At 42.8% G+C, this 16719-nt stretch overlaps 1 protein-coding gene across 1 annotated transcript in view; it reads right to left on the bottom strand.

Annotated features, from left to right (window-relative positions):
• Positions 1-11687, bottom strand: part of LOC118793191 (protein FAM160A1-like) — a 34869-nt gene extending 23182 nt beyond the window's left edge. Inside the window, exon 1 of the mRNA XM_036551248.1 lies at positions 11445-11687. The gene's annotated coding sequence lies outside the window, so the exon portion shown is untranslated. The remainder of the gene's footprint in view (positions 1-11444) is intronic.
• Between the last annotated feature and the right edge of the window lie 5032 nt (positions 11688-16719).

The following is a 16719-nucleotide window of genomic DNA, read 5'->3' as shown; positions in this document are numbered from 1 at the left end:
CCTACAAGAGCGCAGAGCGAGCAATTCTGTGCCGAAAACATTGACTAAAGAGTGATAATTTAGCAGATTTTTAGCTGAATTTTGACTTTCGTGCCACTCTGAAAGTTTTGCTTATAGCATGGTTTGAACAGAACCAATTACAGTAACAACTTTTCACAACAAAAATTTCAAACTAGCTAGGTAGTGCAACTAGCTGCAGAATAAGACATGCCGTGTGGACCTGCCTAACTTACCTAAACAACTACATTCAGATGAAGGAAAGAACAGTGTTTTCAACAACACTACATAAAGACATTGTTTTTTTTTTCCCTCCTACTTGAAGTCCTCTGTCACACCTTAGTATTGATCGTTAGCATAAGACAGACTCAGTGGAGGGTTTGAGATCAGCAGGTGAAAACTCCTTCAGTCAGGCTCCCTGGTGATCTGAGATGGTAGAGGCAGTAGAGTCTCCTTGTAGCGGGGAAAACAGAACCAGTGAAGCTGGTATCTCAGGTCGGTGCAGTGATCCGCTACAGTGGGCCAGTACAGGCCTGTGGTACTCACATTCGTGTAGACATCTGATCTGGAATTAAAATATGAGCTTCTGATGCAGGTGTTTCCCTGGCCATATTTGTCCTGGCTGGATGACAAACGGATCGCTATCAGTTATCCACCAGAACAGATACAAAATCAATGCATTTTCCCATGAAGTTCTGCCTTTGGTTGGGGACCAAGGGGAGAATTTCCCCTTCTTTTCACAGTGAAGCGCTCTGAAAAGTGCACACACCCACCTATCACTTCTTAACAGGTTTAAAAACAGGTTGCCAGTTTCTGTGGATGTCTCAGAAGGGTGTGGTCCACACTGCCCAGAGGAGAGCCACACCCGAGGTTTGCCAGAACTTGTGTGAAAGGCGTCTCAGCTCCCTCTCTGAACCCTCTAACGAAAAACACTGGCACGGTTATGAAACCGCACGCTCACGGCTACTATGTGCAGAAGTATGCAAACTTTCAGATCCTGTGCGTCTAGCTGACTGCGCAGCTGTTCATGGTGTTATTATGTCACCTCCCTTTCCCACTGTTTTCAGTGCAAGTTATGCAGCCCTTATGGTTCAATTATTAAAACATTATCAGCATGACTCCCTCAACAGGAAAATGCTTATTTGCACTATGAGTACACAGTATACTGTGTGTGTATACAGTATGTATATATTTCCTTTGTGTAGAGGTCTGAATATTACAGCTGCAGCTCTTGGTCCGAACACAGTGAAATATTTTTGATGCATTTTCCAGGAACTCTCCAGGAAAAGGTTCAACAGATCACTGAGTTGCTCATTCCACCTGTGCGGCGATCCTGTGACAGCAAGGAAATTTACCGCGTTAGGTGTGACCATGGCAACAGGGTGATGTAACGGCCATTAATGTGCCGTCGGCTCCTGAAATATTTAAAGGTGGTGCGGACAGAACCAGATTACCCCGGGTATTAATAGCCGTGTGCAACGCATACTTTGAAAATAGAACCGGAGCCACACAAAACCACAGCATCTTTTTAACATCTCCCCTGGCACTGGGACATTTCCTGTGGCTTCTAATCCCTTAAATCTTCCTGATTGTGGCTTTATCTAATTGAGTCTCGGGGCAAATGCATACATTTCTTTGCAGTAGGGCCACGCCGGGATGACTGAGGATATGGAACCCATTGGTCTAAATCCACATCTTCCTCATTCTTTCTTTTGTGATAGCAGATGTGAAAAGAATCAATCACAAATCACCGGTGTGATGTAAAAACTGGCAACATTACAGCCTTTGCTTCAGTTTTTGAATAGTATCTGTGTTGCAGGGGTGGAGTCAATTCCCAAATGAAGTGAAATTATGTGGTGGCTCCAGTTCAGATTGTGATATCTGGAATGTCTTATTGCATTCCCGTTAGACCACAAATATTTAAATGTTTGAATTTTCCATTTCAAGAAAAAACAGACAAAGAACAAAACAAAATGTGGAGTTAAAGCAGAGTGAAGAAATAGCAAAATAAGAATACCACATCAAGAGTCACAGTAGCTATCTTTACAACCTTAGCGCTTATCGTACCTTACAATACTTTTCAAAACTGTTTTGATTTACGGTCAGGTGGACTGGGGTAAACTGCACCAAAACCCACTAACTGACAATGGAGACCACGGGGGGCACTCATGCCAAGAGGCAGATTGCTGGGTATTGAGGCGCTCTCTTATTCAGAGGGTCACTCTATCCTTCAGGATGGCTGATTTATTCATGTTCCTAACAGCAGCTGTCTGTGTAAGAATGAGATTACAGACAATGGGGTCCATCCGACAAAGAGAGAAACAGTAAATCACCTGCCCACACACTGAGCAACAGCGCTTTGCACATTCACTGATCACCCACCCACACACACACACACACACACACACGCACACAGTGTTCTGCCCCTGCATCATGTTCCTTTTTCCTTATACTCTGTCCCCATTCTCCCCACCCCCGTCCCTGCCCCCTTCACTTTCTCCTGGGTGCTATACAGAAATCCTGCATGCCCGCTCTGAGACTGAATGGGGAGGTCTAATGCAACTGCTGGAGTGGACGATCTCGAGCACTCATAACAGGAACACACAAGCAGGCCCCATGAACACACACACGCATAGACGCATTACATGAACACACACGCTGCTCATATGAAAACATACAAAAGACAAATGACCTCACACACAAGCTACACGAACACACGCATCAGCCACAACCATCCCACACTCCAAAGGAAATGTCTACACATGAACATACTGCTGAGACATTACAACAAACTTTCAACAGCAATGTCAAAATATAGGCTTCCCTGCAATTAATCACTGTAAGAGCAGACCGCTTTCACAACAGTTTCTGTCATTTGTTACTGTCAACACAGTGAAAATAATATAAAGTCTAAATGACCACCACAGACATGGAGTAAAACCCCAGATGAATTTTTAAAGCCATTCAGATATTTATTTCTATGGCTCTTTCCTGCTGTGGTCTCAAACTGTGCAAAGAAATATCCACTGGCGCTGATTACTGCTCCACATCACTGTCCTACCAACTGCTGGGATCCTGCATGTACCTTTGATCTTAATTCTGACTTCTGCTCTTCCACCAATAACAGTGTGGCTACAAAAGCATTACTGTCTGTGCTTTTCATCCAGAGACAGAACACTCTTTAATATGCTGAAGCTTTAAAAGCCAAAGCCCCATTTCCTATAGATTTAGACTGTTCCTAGTCCAGCATAAAGAGGATTGCATTTTCATTTCACTCTTGCAAGGGAGGGTCACGTATACTATCAGAGAGGGAGTTATTTCGATCAATTCACAAAGTCAAACACACTCCAAGTATATCTTTAATCTCCTTGGTGGCAGCTTGTCTGCTGAATGATTGGAACAGAGGCAAATTAAAAAACTTCTTTCTCTTCTCATTGCTGATTGATTTCCATAACCATTTACCTCACTAAGGAAATTGCATAGTAAACAAATGTAATATTAAACTTTGATGTACACCGAGACGCATTAGAAAAGCAACAAATTATTTTTGCACCAACATTTCCCTAGAAGCATATGTTTACACATTATCAGCGCAAAAGTATTTCAGTTGACTTCATCTGTCAATAAAGACTAATCTGTCAGTTGTGAATCTGTAACACACCATATATGGTAGTATGGTCTGAAGGTGTAAAATCGTCATGTCTTTTTTCTGCACCTCTGAACATGGGTAAAAAGAGCCAGGGAAAACTTGCACTAATTAGATAAAAAGATGTCATAACTGCCATAAATCAGAGGGGAGGAAGCTGTCTAGACACTGGTGGTAGGAAAACCAACTTCCAAGGGCACCAAGCACACATTCAGACTGGATCAGCTCCTGTTCAACAGCAGCCAGGACAGTCAATCACAACCAGCCCTGTGCAAGACCAGCATATCGAACCAAGGCATATCTGGGGTGAGTAGACTCTAGCATCCCGAGGTGCTGCATAAACACATCACCATGACCCGACCTGCTCCTCTTGGGTCTAAATAACCTGCTTAGGGTAGCATGCAGTGCCTTTGACATACAGGCACTCCAACAGAAACTGGCAAAACCACACTGTTACAATGTTACGGTCACTGGTGATTCCTCATTGATGCAATGTTGTAGAGACCAATGCTCTTGCCATAGACATGCCACACTTTGCTCTCCACAGAACTCTGCCCTCTCCTTAAAGCATGGGAACAGTCTCCACCCAACATGAACCCAGCAGAGCACCTCTGGGAAGCTTGCAATCGGTATGTGCGTCACCATGGACACCTCATGACCACGACCGTGACCACGTACGCTTGCTGAGCTGTGTGTGAGACCCCCTGCTGAGCAGCATATATCTGCTACCTGTGAGGACAACTCAGTGCAGAGTGCAGCAGGCCTTGAAAAAGCACATTAAATGACCAGTGTAGTTGTGTGTAAAACCCAGCAGTTCACAGCCCCTCCCCCTCCCTCACCTTTGTGTTTTTATATGTGACTTGTCCATCTCTTTTATAATCCTTCTCCTCATTGGTGGGGGTCTCTGGGATAGGGTCGGTCGTGGCTTTCCCTGCCCCCTCCTCCATGGGCCTGGCTAGCCCATCTGTCTCTGCGTTCCACCCTAATGCTACAGCCCTAAAGCTTCTCTACAGGATTCCCCTCTGTCCACAGCCCTCTCCATGCAGCAACTGCTGTGCTGTGCTTCCGTTTGTCACAGATACTCACCAACAGCCTAAATTCCATGCATACATGTGCAACTCATTTTGATTTAAAATCAGGTATTGTCCTTTCTATTGCATAATCCCACGCTTATATTTTCTAGGAGAGAGACTGTGCTATGGTTCATCTAGGGTCTCATGGAACTCTACAGTTTTGATGTGTCCCTCAGCATTTGTGCCACATGGTCACAGTGCCATTGGCAAAGGAAATGGTATATTATCTTACACGGGGAATAGCCTTCATGGAAACAGCGCCTCTTATCTCATGTCTGCTGGTGGAGCACACACTACCACTCACTGTGTGGGAAATTGTAGCTTCTATTGAAACAGCAAACACAAACAAATTAGGCAATACTGAACAAAGTAGTTAGCATTTGCTCACATAGCCTGCTCACAATCACTGCAGATCTAATCTAAGATAAACCACAGAGCATGAGGGCTTCTCAAAGGGACTATTTTCTTCCACACAGACATGCAACTGAGAGCCTTTTAAGGGTGTAATCACTGAAATTCTTTATTTTACACTGCTGTGCCTTAACTTCCAATGTTTTAGGTATGCATGTCAAAAACTGGAGTTTCACCATGGATAAACCTCCACTCCCTTCCACAAGAATGCCATCCTCTGCCAACAGCAAGTGCTGGCCCCCTTCTGAAATGCACGAGTGATGAGTGAATCTGTGTTTTCAACATCCCTTCAGCCAGTCATTCCGCTCTTACTTGTGAGCCTTCAAAGCACACACAGGTACCTGCCCTGAGAAAGCGGCTACCACCGAACCCCTTAATACCCCTGCAGGGTCTCATAGTCTAAATGACAGTATCCCATTTCATGAAAACTCAACATTTTAATCACACAGCCATTTCCATGTGTCTGGAAGGGAGGATTTGCTCTTTAATTATTCCATACAAAATGAGATTTCAGTCCCAAAAAGTCGCACAGCAGTGCCTGGCCCTCATGGAAGACCCTGACTACATGCACAAAAGAAAAAGTAAATATAAAAAAATAAATGTGCAACTCCCAAACTGCAAAGAATGAACACTTACTGACTTTAAATATGGTGCACAGCAAAACAACTGCTCATGGAGCCCTCATAAATCAGCAAATAAAGAGCAGGGTGAAATGGCTGGTAGGTCCCCAATAGTCTTCTTCAGGCAACATTGATGTTTTTTAAAGTCTAATGTCAGGGAAGGTTCACTCTTTGCAGCTCAGACGTTGCTCCTGTCTCTTTTCCTCACAGAAGATCCTTTAGTTCCATGAGGGTAATCACGCTCCCGTGCAGTGAGATAGGCTGTAATCAAGAAAAAGCGTTGCAGATTACATTAATAATCTGTTAATGACCCCTGCAAATGGCCCCTGTTCCACTGTTCTGCTGCGGCTCAATGACAGCCAGGTCAGCCGGGCTGGGGTAAGTCTGAGCAAGGGGCAGCGCTAAGCTAAGGTCCAGGCGGAAATGCGGCCCACACCCCTACACCCCTACTATAAGGGGGGCACCCCACAGGGCTAACGCATGTTTAGATATCAGTGTGAACTGCACACCTGTTTCAGTATTGCTGCTGAACCACACCCCCTCCAGCCTTGCTCTGGCCACTGCACTCGCTAAAACACAGGCACCTTGTTACTTCATTGTCTGTTCTTTTATATCTCCAAAAGCAAACAGTGGAGGCAAACAGAAAGGACAGCTAAAACAGAAGGGAGCCAGCCTACACTGGATCTGTTTCAGCAGCGATGGAGGGCGGGGGCTCTGGGACTGCTGCTGCAGAAGAACAGTGAGACCTGGAACAGAGGCAACCCACTTTGGTGGAGGTGCAGCAAACCCTGTTGGTAGCACAGGATGTTTTGTTGTGATGGCTGTCGCCCTGACACATCCAACTAGCTCTCAGATGCTCTGCCCCCCATGTGACCCATCACCATCTCCTACCATAGCCATTTCCTGCCCTGCTTACTGAAGTAACCACCAAGTTTGCTTTCTGTCCTTCACATTTCTTGGTTTTCCTGAATATATATGGCTTTGCCATCAGTGGCCAGTGACTTCCAGAATTTTCCTTTGTAATCCTTTGTAGTCTGTTTCCCTCTGAGTGTTACCTGACTCACACAGACTGTTTTTGTGCCAAAATACAACATAATCTGTACTTGGTCATACCAAGCACTTAGAAATCTATCTCTTAAGCAATACTGATTTGGCAGGTGCTTAGTATGTCAAATTTAAGAGTTTCCCCAGGATTATCTTCAAATACTTTTGAATTTGCCAAAAAGAAAAAACAAACTAACAAAACAAAGCTACTTTCAAAAAACCTTCTTACAGCCTGGTGTTGACAACAAGATCACTTACACAGTTTTTATTACATAACTCATCAATGTTTTTATTGCTTCATGTTTACTGATCAGAAGGAATGTGAGGAGGCCTGCCTGGGATAAATTTTACTGCCTACTGCAGTGTGACTGAAGCAGTGAGGAAGGGCCAGACACAGAGAGAAGTATTTGTATGTCACTGTGCATTAACAGATAAAAATCTGTGCCATGATAACTCTTAAATTTCCATAGCCAGCTCAAAAGGTTTCTCATACTGATTTAAGGCTTCAGGGTGAGCGAGGCTGTAAGTTCTGTCTCTCAGCACCATTGATAACACAGCCGTTATCTCCCTTTCAGGCAAAGCGGCAGGTGCAACCACTGAACACTCACATGTCACACGTCATTCACTTGCTAAACCACACAAACTTCATCCCATTTTTTCCCAGGCAAAACAGGAACAACAAATTTTACTGTTCGGTGGAACCTACTGCCCTTGGGACGAAACTACATACAGATCTGCAGCTACCTTTCTCAGTGCCAATGGAGAGTAAAATATCAATAGCTGCTAATGCTGTGCTGCTTCTCCGAATGTCATCACTGTGATTATCAGTACAACCATCCCTCAGCAGAAATATTAGAACCACTAGTTGTGTTGTGCTGTGAGGTCCAAACATACCACCAACAAGAACAAATTCCGGTTGCCTTTTTTCCACTGTGCTGTCACCGTGCCACAAGTGTAGGCACACTTGTCTACAGAGGAGGCTTTGCTGGTCTTTAGTACAGTGCAGCGTGATACCATGGGTGCCGTCGATCAGTCAATACGGCATTTGACTAAGTCATCCGCCTCCCCGCTGCCTGGAGATAGATCACATGCCGCGCGATCACGTGGAGGCAGGAGACTACAGGAGTCCGGCGCTTGCTCTGAGAAAACAAGGTAGCTACTGCCAGGAGAGACTATTCGCTCTGCGCAGGGAAACAAAGCCACCCTGATACTCTACTGTAATCCGCTCAATCTGACTGTGTATTAAAGGCGAAGGCATGCACTGTGCTCCAAGGCAACATCTCTACCAGATTCGGCTCAGTTAAATAAGCGCCTCTGAATTTAGGACATTCGCTTTTTTTTTTTTATTTTTGCACGGTCAGAGTGGTCCTCGGGTGCGCCTAAGGAGAGCCATCAAAACCGGGCCCTTTCAGCTGTAAAAGACAGAACGGTCATTAAGGACATGTCACCAGAGCTGACACCAGAAATAGTTCAATCTGTATGTATGCTGGAGTGTTGTATCGTAACGACAACTGACACTCACTCCCTCACCAATTCAGAGAGTTCACCAGGCTTAGGGACCGTGTTTCAGCTCAGTTTTGCTCGAGGCACACTTAACTTCCGCTACACTGGTGGATATAAGAAAACTGGGCCTCCCTGTGCCAGAATTATGCGGGCAGGGGACCACCACTGACCGATGGCCAGCTGACAAATTGACCAGAGAGTCCCCTGGGCACTTTCAACCAGTTTCAGTTCGCTTTGATTCCTCCTCCAAAGCAGAAGGGGTAATTACCAGGCTGTGATGCTGAAGATAAGCTGTAGCAGGGGAACCCTGCCTCAGAAACATGCTGGCTGCGGGTGTGGGCTCTCTCAGTGAAATAAACCAATTCTAACTGAAGCCATTCTAGCTGACACCAGGTTCCTCTAAGGACCTGTCAGCACCGGGAGCAAAGACCTTCAGACGAGTCGAACTCACGAAGGCAGTGTTCTTAATAACAAGGAGAACAGCCCTGACAAGACAACGTAGTGTACAGTTCCTGCTCATAGTGTGTGCTGAAATATATAACCGAGACTGAAAAGTATTACAGATTTGTGATGATTAATAATTCAGATTTACTAGACTAAATATATTTCATGAGTGTATTGGATCAGGACAGGACTTTTGAGAATTACTGTAATGCCTTTTTTTCAGTATGTTGGCTCTGCTTATAAAATGAGGTACTGTATTTGTAGTCAGGACTCTTTAAAGGGGCAGTGGACTGTCTCCAATTTGTATCTGGTGTGAGTGTCTGGCAGTGGTTCAGTGTGAGTAAGCACAAGTAAAGATGAGCAGGTAAGATGAGAAGTCTCTGCTATGTTGAGTGTCTCTCAATGACTGTGGATACAGCTAAATTATAACAGTCACAAATTACAAAGTGTACACTGCACGATTTGTTTAGATTTGGAAAACTGTAAATCCTTCCGGACACTTACTGTGCCAATAGATTCACCAGCAGACAAGGAGAGCGAGACGGGATATGAATGCACCCCTCCCTGTGACCGCCTGATAAAAGCACACTGCATCCTGTAGAACTAGAGCAGGGACAGACAGGCAGCTGCAGGGCTCCAAGCCTACAACCTACCGTTGCTGAATGGCCACTGTTGTATATCTAATGACACTGTGCTCTTATTCTCTACAAACTGCAAGTACCTGAGTGCTCTCAATGAAAAGAACTGCTGCCAAGGCTCTGTTGTGCTGCATTGTAGCTTTTGTAAATATGCAACCTATAGTGTGCTGCTTAGAAGCTAGAAGTCCGAGAGCTAGGCAAAGCTATAGGCAAACTATGCCGGGCTCAATGCCCATTTGTTTTGATATAGAACTTTGCGAAGGGTTGATAGTGCTTTCATATTCCTCGTTGGTATTGAAAGAACACGTAAAAATCCAGTGTATTTCAAATGAGACTATTAGGCTGATTGTTAGGCCTCCACATATTTATTCAATGACCTCCCCACCCATCATTGTTTTCTTTTTGTTTGTTTTTTTTTGCTGATGAGCCTGATGACGACACTCAGTCAGTGCGGAGCGCTTAAAGGCAACTCCATACAAAGTGAACCAAACATGTTCCAACAAATGAACGCGTTTCTCACGACAATGCACTGTTCATTAAAACTAACACCACTCGTGCGTTTAGATATCTGAATGCTGTCGCTCTTTTTAAAGGCAGGAATATACAACAAGGTTGTTTCACCCAACATTTCCCCCACTTCAGTCTGCTGCAGTGAAGTGATTTCATTAGGGCTAAACAACAATTTAATTTCATTACACTGCGGCGCAACCCCTAATTGTGCTGAGATCACATGATGAGCAGTCACGGGACCAAAGAACTGCCAACTGAGTGAAGACGACGACTCGGGGTACGACAGAGAGGTGACATTCCATCTAATTTAAACAAAACACATCTAACACCTATGCCAGAATTATTCACCAGTAGCCGACTTAATCCAATGCAAACCAGCGCAAAATCTAATAATAGTTTGGACCTCCGCGTTCACTTTGACACAATCTGAACCTTCCCGTTTTAGCTCACCTTAATTACAGTAATCCTACCTGATGAGGCTCATTGTTTACGTTTACATTTTATCGTTTAGCAAACGGTCTTCTCTCCAGAAACGTACAAAGCAAGGGTACAAAGGTGCATCTAACAAAGCTGCAGCAGCAATAGCACATACAGAACACGGCAGACCACGTCCGAACATGTGTCAGTTCTACCGCACAGCGCTATGATAACTATCGTAAATACACAAGCGCTACAGTAATTTCACAAGTGCGTTTTATCAGCTGCGCAAATCCACTGTAGGCCTTTAGAGGACGCGGCCAAACCGCCTCACCTGGCCCCTCAGAGGGTCATGTGTGGTCCCTGGGGTGGGGGTACTACATTACAATGTAGTACAATGTAGTACAATGTAGTTGTTTATTTCCTGCGAAATATTGCTATTACAGTGTAGACAGACATTTCAGCTAGAAGTGTTGAGGTTCAGTAGAAATGTTTGCCAAAACAGGCGTTCTGAAAAGTGTAGAGTTCAGTTTAATTTCAAAAAGCATGACAGTTGAAGATGGTTTAACTTTTAAAAATACACTAGCGTAATTTAAGTTAGCTACCTACACACTGTAATCCCGAATAAATGTAGCATATAGGTTAGTTACTTTGGGAAAGTGTTTTATGTTCGTGCCCTGTTCTGTTCGTTTAGTCAAATAATACAAACTGCACCTGTACTGCACCAGGCAGCTCGCAGGCGGAGGTATTTAGCCGGCCCCTTGTTATGCCACAGCTGTCCATCACATTTAATAACTATACTCAGCCCGCCCCAAAGGTTTCCATAGCACCGACAGAGCCTTTCTGACCCGTCTACATACAAGGAAAGTACAGTTATGCACAATATTATTATTTATTTTTTTTTCAGGAGCTCACATGTAAATAAAATTGTATTTACATTCAGAACAGTCTGTACTTTTCTTACAAAGCTTAGAGGCAAAAGTGTCATCAACGTCAAAACTGCTCCACACGAAAAAATAGCCTATCATATTTTAAGCCTCCTTTAAATATAAACACCGTGACGCGTTTCAGTAATACGATTAAGTGCACAGAAGTGTACAGCAAATATATTGATTAAAATACATAAAACAATATTTCTTACTGTGTAGATGTCCAAAACTTTAGTGTCGACCACAGTATCGGTATGAGTTGCAGCTCCAAAAAATATATTCCAGGGTGTTTAAACTGTTTCCGTCCCTTCGTCAGTCTCTAAAATAGTCTATTCCGCTTGAGAAACACTGTAAATCCAATGGTTTTCGTTAAAACAAGTTCATCTTGTTTCTAATTTTGGATTTCAACCAGTTTATTTTAGCTGAGTCGCAGTTTTACAGTAACCTGTGTTGCGCTGTGGAAGGTGCGCTGTGAATCGAGCCGTTCGCCCCTCCCTCCTTGTCCAGTAGTCTCAACAGAATAGGAGATTAATGGTCCGTATAAAGCCTCTTTCAATTGGTCTAGCGGCGTTAAAACGTCCCGTTGTCACATTATCTACTGATCTCAAGCGCTCGGAGATTATTTACTGTGTTCCATACATTTCTTGCTTTCCAACAAATATGTGATTCATGTAAATAGTTTTCAAATGCAGTCTTTTAACTTACTTTCGCTGTAGCTGCTGAAAAAATATTATCATGCCGATAATGAATAGAGTGGAATATAGTTAATTTACTGTGTAATGAAAGCCCCAGAAACTATGCGGTCCTGCTAGGCGAACGTTTTATTTTGAACAAAATATAAACGTAATGTATTTGACGGACTTTGAATAAGCTAAGGAGTATTTCGCGAATTATGAATCGGGCCCCACAAAAGGCTAGTTTTTTTCTCGTTCAGACCCGAGCTCTCGATCTTCTTGTGTGAAAGGGTACCAAATACTAAAACGGTGAGTAGTGACGCTCTCACCTGAGTACCAGGAAAATAATGCTATCATTGTTGCTAAATGGAGTTGTTATTGTTTAATTATTTATTTAATTTGAAGACCTACACAGGTGTTTTGTTACTTTATCGTTGATATTGATCCCTATTTTGTTTTTTTTTTTCCAGGATGACAGCTCGGGCGTCATTACACCTACATTTAACATAAAATGTAGGAACAAGTTCGAGAAAAAATATTTGTTTCTTTTATTGAACTGGATAGATTTTCATTATTTCTCATTTTATTTGGAGCCCTGAATCTCTTTTTGGAACCTCCAGTTGAAAAAAAAAGGTAGCTATTTTCTCTCAAGATAAGACCCAGCTTTGAGAGCAATCCATTGTCCTGTGTCTGTTGGATTTGCATTGCAAAATGTTTATTTGAATAAGTAAGAGAGGGAGAACACCCACATTTCTGTGGTCACGCAGCTGAGACAAATTGACGGCCACACGCGTGTTTGTTTTAGGGTGGACACTGCAGATCACTGCAAAGAGGAAAGGTTGTGTGGGTACAACCAACCTGTTGAGATTTCAACATGCACACAGGATTATCATTGGCCTGTTTTTGTGCAACCTTGAGTTGCTTCTCCTCAGTCCTCACCTTTCATGCCCACTGACCATGTGATTTCAAAATGTAATATCCAGAAGCAGGCTGTTGTTGAAAAACTGGGTATTATAAGCTGTTTCTTAGAAAGAGCTATTGGATTGATTGGAGCTTTTCCCAGTAACTTTTTTTTTCAAGATGATAGTATTTGTAAATTCAACACATAGAATCACTATGGACATGAACATATTTCTCAAATATGCTAATTTGGGTGAAGTTTGCATGTATTCTTTTTTGCAAACACTTAATTATACATACAGTGATGTTTTAGGTCTCCTCAGACAGACTCATGAAACGTAAGCCCTATGACATTACTGGACTAGCAACAAAAAGTTGAACATTTGAATCTATGACTGGGCACAGCAGTTATAGCCATGAGTAAGACTCCTCATTCATATTGCTTTACTAAAAAAAATCCAACTGTACAAACCACTAAAGAGTGAAATAGATAGTTAAACGTATCCTAGGTAAGCACATCTAGATACACACAAACTGTTACAGTGCAATGTGTGGCTATGTGGGAATGGATGGAAGTTGGATGAGCACGCATTTGGGGGCGGGGGGGCGGCAGTGCCCCAGCTGTTGTCGGTTTGTCACATCAGGCACCACAGGGGGGGACATGTGCCTGAGCAGGTGGGACAATCCTGTGTGTGGAAAGGCCGAGGGCAGCAGAATCCTGCAAACACCTGTCCCACAGAGGCCACTGCAGCTGCTCCCTCTGCTCCTAACACTCGGGCATGTACTGACTGACCAACCGCCCTGTGCGGAGCATTGACACTGTAGTATACTGCAGTGCACTGAACTGAATTGTCCTGTCCCATTCCAAAGGCTTGCCATTAATCTCTGAAATAAAAACAGGCCACTGGCACTGGTGACCTAGAAACTATGAAAGCATGTTGAGCCATAATATATGTGTTTTTTTCTGTTTTCCCTGAAGGGGATTGGTATGAAGATTATGTATTTAGAGGGAATTGTGGTGTGTCTGGCGGTATGGAATTCAAGCGTGGCGATCGAAAATATACAGTACCAGAGTTGCTGTGTATCTAAAGTACTGTGTCTGCAATTCGTCCGAGTACATCATTCACCTCATCAGACCCGCCGGCAGAACAAGCCACCTGGCACGGCTTTCAAGTAAGAGACATGCCCAGCTCATTTTGCAAAAGGCAGAATCCACACATGCTGCATACAGGTGCCTGCTGCCTACTGTTTCTCCCATGATGAACTTATCAGAAAGCAAAATCAAAGACTCAAACAATGAAAACAGTTCAGTGAAGGTTTTATTCACTTTTTTATATCTCAAAACAAAAAGAATGGTTATCCATAAGGTGTATAGTGACCTCTAGTGTTAAAAAGTTGGAATTGATGGATGTTCCTAACATGATGGGAAAAAAAATGGTGATATAGTGGCATTGGGTCATGTTACTTGAAAAAGGGTTGACCCGCATTTGTCTTTAGAAGGTTCAGGTTAGCTAGAAAAGGTACCCACATCTACTCAATGCCTGTTAGGTCCATGATTGCTTTGCAGCTGAAGAATGTGGACCCTTGAGATTCATGATGATTATGTTAAATCAACTTGCATAGATCATGCAAGGGTTACAAATGAATACATTAACAGGAAATCTCATGTTTCTAACCATCATGATACATGTGTTACATCAACTACTGCCTGCTTTTAAAATACGTAATCATTCTCTCTCTCTCTCTCTCTCTCTCTCTCTCTCTCTGTGTGTGTGTGACAAAACAATCATGTCAAGTGATTGACGAAAATGGGTAGCAGGGTCTCACTCTCTGCAATAGTGATGGTTGATAGTGTCAAGATAAGTACTTGTTATAAAGATGTCTAAGCTCATGTTAACACCAAAATAATGCCTGAAAGAAATCAACACTACCATCTGGCATGTAAACATTTCTGGTTTTAATCGCCGTTTTGAACGCAAGTTAAAAGGCAAAATGTACACAATGAAAAATTCCTTGCACAGAGAGACTAATAAAGTAGTGTTATGATGAATAATTTCCCAGGGGGGTTCTGAATTGCTTTGAATATCTGAAATGAAAATATATGAAAATAAATAGAAGTTGAGAAACACACTTGATTAAAAACATGAGTATGGCTGTAAAATACACCAGTCTCTGGATTCCTCTCACGAAATGGATAGACTCAGTCAAACATCTGGGCACAAAAATGTTTAACTGATGTTTGAGACTGATGGCTTAGACTTTCATCTCCTGGAAACACACTGTTATTAATAATCTTCAGGTCTTCAGGATGAATGCCATTCTGAAATGAAATTTAAAAAACACTTTTCATTTTCATACATAAAACATTTGGCATGCTCAGGTATAGGGATATGCTTGTGCATGTGGCATGTTATGCACTCTGCTGTTAAAGCTGTTGGCCCAGAACTTCACAATAACACACAATACACGCAACGACCTTTTACCAGTAAGGAGTACAGCGCAGTAAAGTCCAACAGTACCAAGTCCATGCTTACCAGAACCACCATCAGTAGGTGGCAGGTGATGTCATGAGTTGGCCATTGCACATGCTAAAGATTGGGCAGTTTCCGGTTTATCTGTGACCCTGCTATTTCAGCACCTTTTAGAGCTTTTTTGGGCTGGCATCAGTCTTCCCATATTTACCTGTGGTCATATCTGTGCTGCTCTGAGATGCACTGCATTATTGCTTTGGTGAGTAGACTCCCTTATGAGATGCGGCTTGGGCAACACGATTCCCTAAAACCATTCGGACTGTAGGTTACTCTTGGAGGGCTCTCACACGCGTTGGCCTGTGGGTGGTGACACAGCACAAGGAGCAGCCGCCTGTACCATCCCTGATTCATCGTGATTTGGATCAAACTGCTGACCGAATCAGGCCAAAATGGGTACATCCTGTTTATTTTCTGTCTGCTTCATGGTTTTGATCATTAAGGTTTACTATCTAAGACTGAACTGGTTATTTTAGACACTATAATGACATTTTGTCAGCCACCATCCTACTCTGTGCCCTTCAGTATACTTGGCTAGGTTCCTAGAGCTATTAATAAAAGCTAGTCTGACATATATATGTATAACTTGTTAAACAAGTTCAGAAAAATAATTTAGCCACAACTAATTGCTGTTGCTAAATGTTCACAGTGCATCAGCAGCCATTATATATGTAAATATATATATGTAAAATGTCTTTCTTGTGCTGTACATATCAGTCTAGACAACATGGCCGCTTATACAAGGATGCATTTTTGGATTTAGCTGCCATCGAAGCAAATTTCAGTGTGAAGAAGCATAACACAGCGCTTCGAATGACCTTGGGACCAAAGACACAGACTGAACACCTATTGCTATACACAACAGTAATGATGCCAAGAATTTCAAGAGGTAGTCACCAGTTTACAGTACAGACAGGGGAATTTCTAGCAGTGTATAAGTTAACGTAAAAGATTATAATGTTTTGCCATCAGTAGTGAGAATCAAGAATAACTGGGTGACATTGTTTACAAAATAACACGTAGACGCTGCAGTGTAGAGGTAGTGGAACACTTGGTATAAATGTATTTGTTTTCAAATATTAATGGGATTGTTATTATTATTTTATTAGGATACTTTATTCAATTCTCCATCGTCTATTATTACTTCATATTACACATCAAGTTACAGCATGTAACAGACCCAAACGCTACATTCGTGGCTGTACATCTACATTCTTGGTCATACATCTTAGGACATATAGTTTACAGGTGGCATAAAGTGGAAACACCTGGTACATTCAGATTTTTAAAATCAACTTTAGCAACAACCGTGCGTGCAAGGGGAAGTACAGTTGCGGTTACTCTATACACCCCGGAGTCGGAAATAAATGGAGTTAGCCAGCTGG

This window comes from Megalops cyprinoides, chromosome 18 (genome assembly GCF_013368585.1).
Source record: "Megalops cyprinoides isolate fMegCyp1 chromosome 18, fMegCyp1.pri, whole genome shotgun sequence".
Lineage (NCBI taxonomy): Eukaryota > Metazoa > Chordata > Actinopteri > Elopiformes > Megalopidae > Megalops > Megalops cyprinoides.
Note: the sequence above shows the minus strand (reverse complement) of the source record. Positions and strands in the feature narration are given on the sequence as shown.